Source organism: Lissotriton helveticus, chromosome 1_1 (assembly GCF_964261635.1).
Source record: "Lissotriton helveticus chromosome 1_1, aLisHel1.1, whole genome shotgun sequence".
Taxonomy (NCBI): Eukaryota; Metazoa; Chordata; class Amphibia; order Caudata; family Salamandridae; genus Lissotriton; species Lissotriton helveticus.
Window position 1 is genome coordinate 104,348,050 of NC_136057.1, and position 7,385 is coordinate 104,355,434.

At 50.0% G+C, this 7,385-nt stretch overlaps 1 long non-coding RNA gene across 1 annotated transcript in view; it reads right to left on the bottom strand.

Annotated features, from left to right (window-relative positions):
• The window catches only part of LOC144767969 (uncharacterized), an 82,539-nt gene extending 77,071 nt beyond the window's left edge, over positions 1–5,468 (bottom strand). Inside the window, exon 1 of the long non-coding RNA XR_013598401.1 lies at positions 5,415–5,468. This is a non-coding gene — a long non-coding RNA (uncharacterized LOC144767969). The remainder of the gene's footprint in view (positions 1–5,414) is intronic.
• Positions 5,469–7,385: the final 1,917 nt, after the last annotated feature.

Below are 7,385 nucleotides of genomic sequence, written 5' to 3' on the forward strand. Positions count from 1 at the left end.
GTGCGAGGTCCAGAGTGTTTAGAAGCCCAAGGGGCCCTCCCTCAACACAGTGTTCCCCAGAGCGGGGCCCCTAGATCGCAGGGGCATCTCACCAGAGCCTGAGAGGCTCCATCCGGGGGCAGTGTTGCCTGTGTTCCGAGCCCAGCGAGGCTCCAACGACGGGGCATTTCTTTAACCCTGAGTGCCCCCATTTCTGTGGTCAAGAGCCCTGAGGGGCTCTGGGAGGGCCATTGTTGCTTTGAGCCTGAGAGGCTCAGAGGGGACATTTTCTTGCTTTAAGAGCCCAGAGAGGCTCTGAGAGGGCCATTCGTTTTGTGAGCCCAGAGAGGCTCTGCAGTGCCACAGTGGTGGTTCTTGAGCCAGAGAGGCTCCAACGTTGCCCTAATTTCCCTGCACCAGTTGCCCAGCACTTTGTGGGCAACTGCTACGTTTAGGCCCCCCTGACTTTGGACACAGGGCGTCCTAGCCCCAGAGAGGCCAGTTGGCCTAGGGACAGTCACAGGTGGTGACGTACGTGAGTTTGGCGCAATTGTTATTGTTTTTGCACCTCTGAATGTATTGTTTATGCGTCATGTGCCTTTACACCTCTGAATGAATGTTATGCATTGCATCATGTGTTTTCCTCTTACACCCCTACAGGTATTGTAATAGGTGGTTGTTTTCTCCCTAGTACAGGTGGTGCTAGTGAGGTCCTGGTTACCAGTGATTACTGGTTGGGTGCTATTTTGTGCTATATTCTATGTACTAAGTGCTATTTCTGAAAGTGCTACTTCTGATTCCTGACAGTGGTCCAGGTGGCCCTGTCTTGTACATATCCCTTGTAAATTCTGCCCGTGCCTCTGGCACATTGTAAAGTGTGTGTTTTATCTAATGTGTTTTGGTGTAATACAAAGGCTATTTTTATATAACCTTGTGTGGAGTTTCCTTTGTGGTGGGCCTTTGGTTGTTGTTGCTGGGGTGCGTGCGCAAATACTTAGCCTACATCGCCTCCAAGTTTAGCCTTGCTGCTCGCGCCACGTTACCTAGAGGGTGAGTAGGGGTTATCTTGGCGTGTAACTCCCTTGCCCTGACTTGGGTGTGGTGGTCTCTGACTGACTTTGGCGAAAGCCCTGGCCAGCCGGGGATCCCATTTCCAACAAATCTTATATAAAAGTTATTTGATTTTTAATCAAACACACTGGAGTGGTGTCAGTCATTGCGTGCCTTTTATTGTCTCAGTGGGTGTGTGCTGTGTAGTCACTTAACACCTAAGCTTTCGGGTGCCTACCTGCTCGTGCCAGGCTACCCCCGGGGAACTGGCGACCCCAGTTCCTACAGTGCCCAACAAAGATTATTGTTCCCACCACTTTGAGGTCCACATTATGTGCGCGCATGTGGGTGTGTGAGCGGGGTGAGAGGTAAAGTGTGACTGTGGAGATCCTGCTGGATGTGTGTATGTTTGCTTGCTGTTGTGCACGCATGTATGCGCTACTCTTTGACTACCATGTGTCTGTGGTTTCCTCTTAGTATCTGACAGTGTTTATATGTGTGTCTGTGAAGTGACTGACTGACAGTGCGTATATGTGTGCCTGTGAGTGTTGGTGTGTGTCTGTAAGTATGCTTGGTTTGCGTTCCTGTATGCATGCGCATATCTCCATAACTGTCTATGGTGTGTTAGTGTGTCTGTGGTTATTTCCCTGTGTGCTTGAGTGTGTGTGTGCCATTCTTTGTGGGTTTCACTGGCTGAGGCTGCTTGTTTGTGTCTGTGTGCGAGTAATAATCATATCTGTGTATCATCTTCGTGTGTGTTTGTTTACGGTCTGCTTGTCAGTGACTCTTTTGATGTGTGTCTGCCTGTGTGTGTATGCCTGATAGTCTGAGTGTCTCATTGGCGGTGGCCAGTCTGTGTGTTCTTGGTATGCGTGACTCTAAGACATAATGTGTTTGGCTGCCTGTCAGCCCATGTGTGTGTCTGACTGGAGTGTTTCGACAGAGGTGAAGGCGGGGCTGTCATTCGGGCGTCATGCCTCCACACTCCATTGCATAGAGGATTATGTCTCCTGTCAAGCAGTCTGCGCAGGGGCACATACTACACACATGTTGCCGCCTTATCTTGCAGAGAGCTCGGAAGAGACTGCTCTGCTCTCTGGCCGTCCTGTTTGTTTCCGGGACCCAGTTATCTCCGAGACAACACCGGAGGCCGTTCTGGGCATCAGAGGGGTGAAGGGAGAAGGGATTAGTAACTCTGGCCCAGGTTCGCACCGGAGGAGGGGGTCTACGCCCTAAAAGCAGGTTTAGGCTCTGCAGCGCGTCTTCTTGGTGCGTGGAATCGCGGCGGCAAAGTAGAAGTCTAGCCCCATGTTGTTGTTACACAGCAAACGCTGCAGGAGCAACAGTAGAAAGTACAGTAGAGAGCAAATGAGTCCGGGAGGAAAACAGAGGCATGCAACCGCCCGAGCAGCCCTGCCTGCGGTGTCACCTGATCTCAGGGAGGGGCGCTGGCTGCATGTCTGCTGCTGATGGAGGAGGATCAGGCACTGACAACCACCCTATGGGGAGGGGGGGCATCGGCAGAGACTTAAACCGTTTGCGCTGTATAAACATCACAAAGTCCAACAAAAACAGCATACAACTGGCACGCGGGAACTTCCTCTGCTGGCAGTAAGCTCTGCCCCCATATTTCTCGAGGCATCAGTTCTGGCCGATCTCGGGAGATCTTCAAGATATGTGGGGTGGGCTCACTCCTCTCATTGCTCGCAAATTCTTCTCCAAGAGCCCAAATGCGGGCTCACTTTTTAACAAGCATTGGAAAGGGCATTAGATCTGCTCTACCACAAAAAACAAGTCAGGCGGCACACTATGCTAACTGCAGCCAGCCTATTTATCAGCGCCGCGCGCCTCATGAACAGCGCCGCGCGCCCCTCTGCAGACTCCCCCTGCATTCTAAAGTCAGTCACGTGAACTGTTCACGAGGCGCGCGACGCGATTCGTTTCTTTTCGGCCATGCATTCCAATGCAGAAGCTCACGCGCGCTACATAATCCTATGGGAAAATGCTGCGCGTGGCCAGCTCCCGTCGCCCCTCGTTGTCGGCTGAGCCGACAGCTATAGTTCTCTCTGCGAGAGCTCGCTTTCGCGTGCTTTTCGCAGAGAGCCCTAAAAAGGGAAGTACAGGACATGCTCAAGTTGGGGGTTATCCGTCCATCTAAAAGTAACTGGTCGTCCCCTATTGTAATGATTCCTAAACACGACTGGACGACCCGGTTCTGTATGGACTTTAGAGCTTTAAATAACATCTCCTCCTTTGATGCCTATCCCATTCCCCGGGTGGATGATTTAATAGAAAGGATAGGCGAAGCCAAGTTTATTACCACGCTAGACCTCACTAAGGGGTACTGGCAGGTACCCCTTAGGGAAGAAAATAAACGAAAGACTGCCTTTGCAACAGAGGAGGGCCTATATGAGTTCAACGTCTTGCCCTTTGGGCTACATGGGGCGCCTGCGACCTTCCAGAGGTTGATGAATACCATCCGAACACCCCTTTTCCTCCTTCTGTTCCGTCTATCTTGACGACATTGTAATTTTCAGCAATACCTGGTCAGACCACTTAACACACTTAACAGCTATTCTGGAAGCCGTAAACAAGGCAGGGTTACACATTAACTCAAAACAATCTAGAGCGGCATACTCCTAGGTTAAATACCTGGGGTATATGTTGGGGAAAGGTGTTATAGCCCCTCAAGAGGAAAAAGTAAAAGCCATCATGAATACTCCCTTCCCCAAAACAAAGAGAGAGATACGAGCCTTTCTAAGCCTTATAGGCTATTACAGGAGATTTATAGACAACTTTGCGGTGACAGCAGCTCCGCTAACAGACCTTTTAAGAAAGGATATTAAACCCTCCTCCATCCTAAATCCTAAACAAGCCTTTAAGACCCTTACAGTGACCATCACTACAAGCCCAATTTTGATACCTCCCAACTTCAGTAAACCTTTCTCTTTAGCCACAGATGCTTCGGACATGGGCTTAGGAGCTGTATTGTCCCAAATAGGAGAGGACGGATTAGAACAACCGATCCTCTACATTAGCTGGAAACTACATCCTAGGGAGAGCAAATATCCCACGATCGAAAGAGAATGCCTGGCGATAAGATCGGCGGTGGAGAAATTAAAGTACTACCTAGAAGGCAAGCCTTTTCTACTTTATACAGATCACGCCCCGCTACAATGGATGAATAGGACCAAAGCCCATAACCCTAGAGTACTCAGGTGTTCCTTTTTCTACAACCTTTTTCTTTTTCAATACAACATCGAAAGGGCACTGAGAATGGAAACGCTGATTTCCTATCCAGACAATTCATTCTTCCCAATCGGCAGAAACCAGGGGGGGAGGAATGTAACACTGGGCAGAGGACAGGAGGAAAAGAACCGGATAATGTTGAGTGGTGGCATAGTGAACTGACGTCCTCCCCCTCTCTGCCTCATTATCAGCATGACTGGAACAGGGGAGAAGCCTGTTCCTTGGAACTAGCCGACGAATTAGATGACGGCCCCTTTAACTGGAAGACACACGAGTACGCAGCTCCGCCCCTGAGGACGACATGGGATTCCTAGTGGGTAAAAACGTGGTAGAAGATGTCCTGGCGTGTGACGTCACCGACCGAGGATCGAGACTGGGAGAGCGGCCCGGAGGTGCAGAGAACGGAGCTTTTAGAGGCGAACCGGAGGATGACAGGAGTAAGCCAGGAGGCCACCGGATCCGTGAATCACCGTGCCACACTCCCGAGGGAGGAGTGTGGCTACAACAGGTACGGGAGCATTTGGTGGGCTGGGTAGGGAGACGGGGTTCTTCTAAACCGTAGCCGCGTGTGTGCCAGAATATCTGCCCAACCTTTCTTTGTCCTCACAGTGTAAATATACCCCTCCTCACCAGTAATCACGCCTCTGCACCCTCGCACGTTTAATAAAGTGTTTAGCACCTTGGCATGGGTGTCCCCTGCACTTGCCCGGTTCCCTGTGGGAGAGTCCAGATAGAGTACATATCCTGATAATCTGTACCTGTTTCTTTTCCTTGGCGGAGTCCAACGAGGAGTTAGGAAGAACGGAACATCCCCTGAAGTCTGCTTCTTAACCATCTGGAAACAAGACCATAACCAGAAGCCATCACGGACCCCAGAGCTTTTCAGAGAGACACCTTGACAACCCACCATAAAAAGACGTTTTCCAAAATAAAACCTTACCTACCCCAAACTGGTCTTAGGTCTCTGCTTGATCCCACGCCACAGTCACACACTACAACATCTTTCCCTTTAAACCGAAGATAACAGCCTACAATAAAAAACTAACCAAAAAGCAACAAAACTAGAAAATGCATTTGCAAAAGCTGTAAAAGAGAAACTGTTAATACAAATGAACAATATTAAACTTTGTTGGTACCTTAGTAATGTGCTTACTTCTGGGCTTCACTCCATCTACAGCAATAACGCTCTGAAAGGAGAAATTACTGCTGTGAGTCTCAGAGTCTTCAGTATTACTGGTCTCAGTCACAAAGACTGTGGTGTCGGAAGATAACTTTCTCTTATTTGGCATCATAGATCCACCAGTCACGCCATCGCTATTAGCAGACAGGCCACTGTCAGCAGCATCATAACTCCAGGCAGACCAGCAAAGCGGATCTCACCACTCACATTGGGTGAACAGACTTGTCTCTGCTACATACATCCACTCTGTTCTCAAATTTGCTTGGGGCTGCCAAAATGCAAAGAGCTGCAATATATTCGCCACACTTTCCTGACTACCTTATTTTAAAAAGTTGTGACATTCAAGCGTGATTCTTTGATCATCTTCAAGCTGAATTTTTTTAGAGGTTCTATTGCCACACAATACTATTCCCATATTCCAGTTTGTCCACAGGGTGCTTCAAGCCTGGTAGGTTATCACCTGCCTGTTTTGCAGATAATTTCAGATAGTTTCTGTAAGAAACTGAATTATTATTTACGGTAGATGAGGAACAATCACAACCTTTGTCAGAGTGAACTTTCAAAGCCATTCAATTAACCTAGGATCAACCCCCTGGTACCTAAGCACCGAACAGGCAGGCTTAACTTAAGATAATATGTCAAATATGTATGCAGAAACCCAAAAAGTAAAAGTCAAAATGCAAAACAATAAAAAAAATAAAAAAAATAGAAAAAAAAGTAAAATGTATGGAACAAAATGACACTAAAATGACAAAATCCAATAAGGGGAATGAGATATGAACTGTAAAGCTGTAAGAATCACAAGGTGCCAATGGATAAGGGGCCCGGGCATGGATTAGTCTCTCTGGACCTGTCTGCCAAGTCTGAGTGAACTTATTCTCCCTGTTCAGCAGGAAGTCACTAAACCGGAGGAAGGGCTTTAAGTGGAATGAAAAACCTTGTGATGGGGGGCGTGGCTTGGACGGCAATGTGGACGGTCGTCTGAGTCCACTCGCTCCGCACCCCCTGAGGTGAACTAAGGCCATTACTACCCGCCATACCAGTTTGTGCAAACCTGGAAAAACAGATCTGAGCAGGGGAAGAACGAGGGCTCAAGGGAACCGAGGATCTACAAGTCGGGGTCGAGGCTATACGAAGATATCACTCACCGCAGCTCCCGAGACCCCAGCAGCAACCCGGACCCCCCAAAATGGCATCCAGCATATAAACGGAGGAAAAGTCGGGGCAGCAGAGCAACCGAAGCCAGGGAGACACACCGGAACACACCGGAACACCCCCAACGAGTTGCGGAGGTACGGAGAGCGGCAAGAGCGAGAGTAGGTAGCAGGGGTGTGAACAAAGGCAGAGGCTTCGGAAGCGGGTGGCGAGTCGACCTGCAGGGCAGCGGGCAGACGCAGGTACTAGCGAAAAGGAGCAAGATAAGTGAGAGCGGCGAATAGAGAGTAGCGGTTCCACTCACCAAGCGCCCAAGTGCCCAAGTGCCCCTCGAAGCAGAAAAAAAGGAGCCACCGCCGTCACAGAGGCCGCCATTACAGGAAGTGCGGCTGCCAGCAAAAACAACGAAGCCGGAAGTGAAGCGCGCCCCAAAGCCGGAAGACAGCAGAGCAGCCCCTGGCGCCGCGATCATTACAAGGATCACGGCAAGGGAGGTGTGCGAAGGGTGAAAGGACCGCGGCGAAGGGCAAGTGTCGGCGCACCTACCAGACACCCATGTGATAGCGGAGAACGACGGACCAGGTAACGGAAGCGCAAGGAAGTGCGGCTGCACACAGAGCGATACCCGGGAGCCAGAGCTGAACTGAGCCTGCAGCAACTGCCGCCGGACACACCCAAAGGCGAGGGGGGCCGAAAAAGAAAAGGGAGAGCGAGAGCGCTGAATAGTAAAAGGCGAAGGAAGTACAGTAAGCGGACAGCACACAAGTGCGCA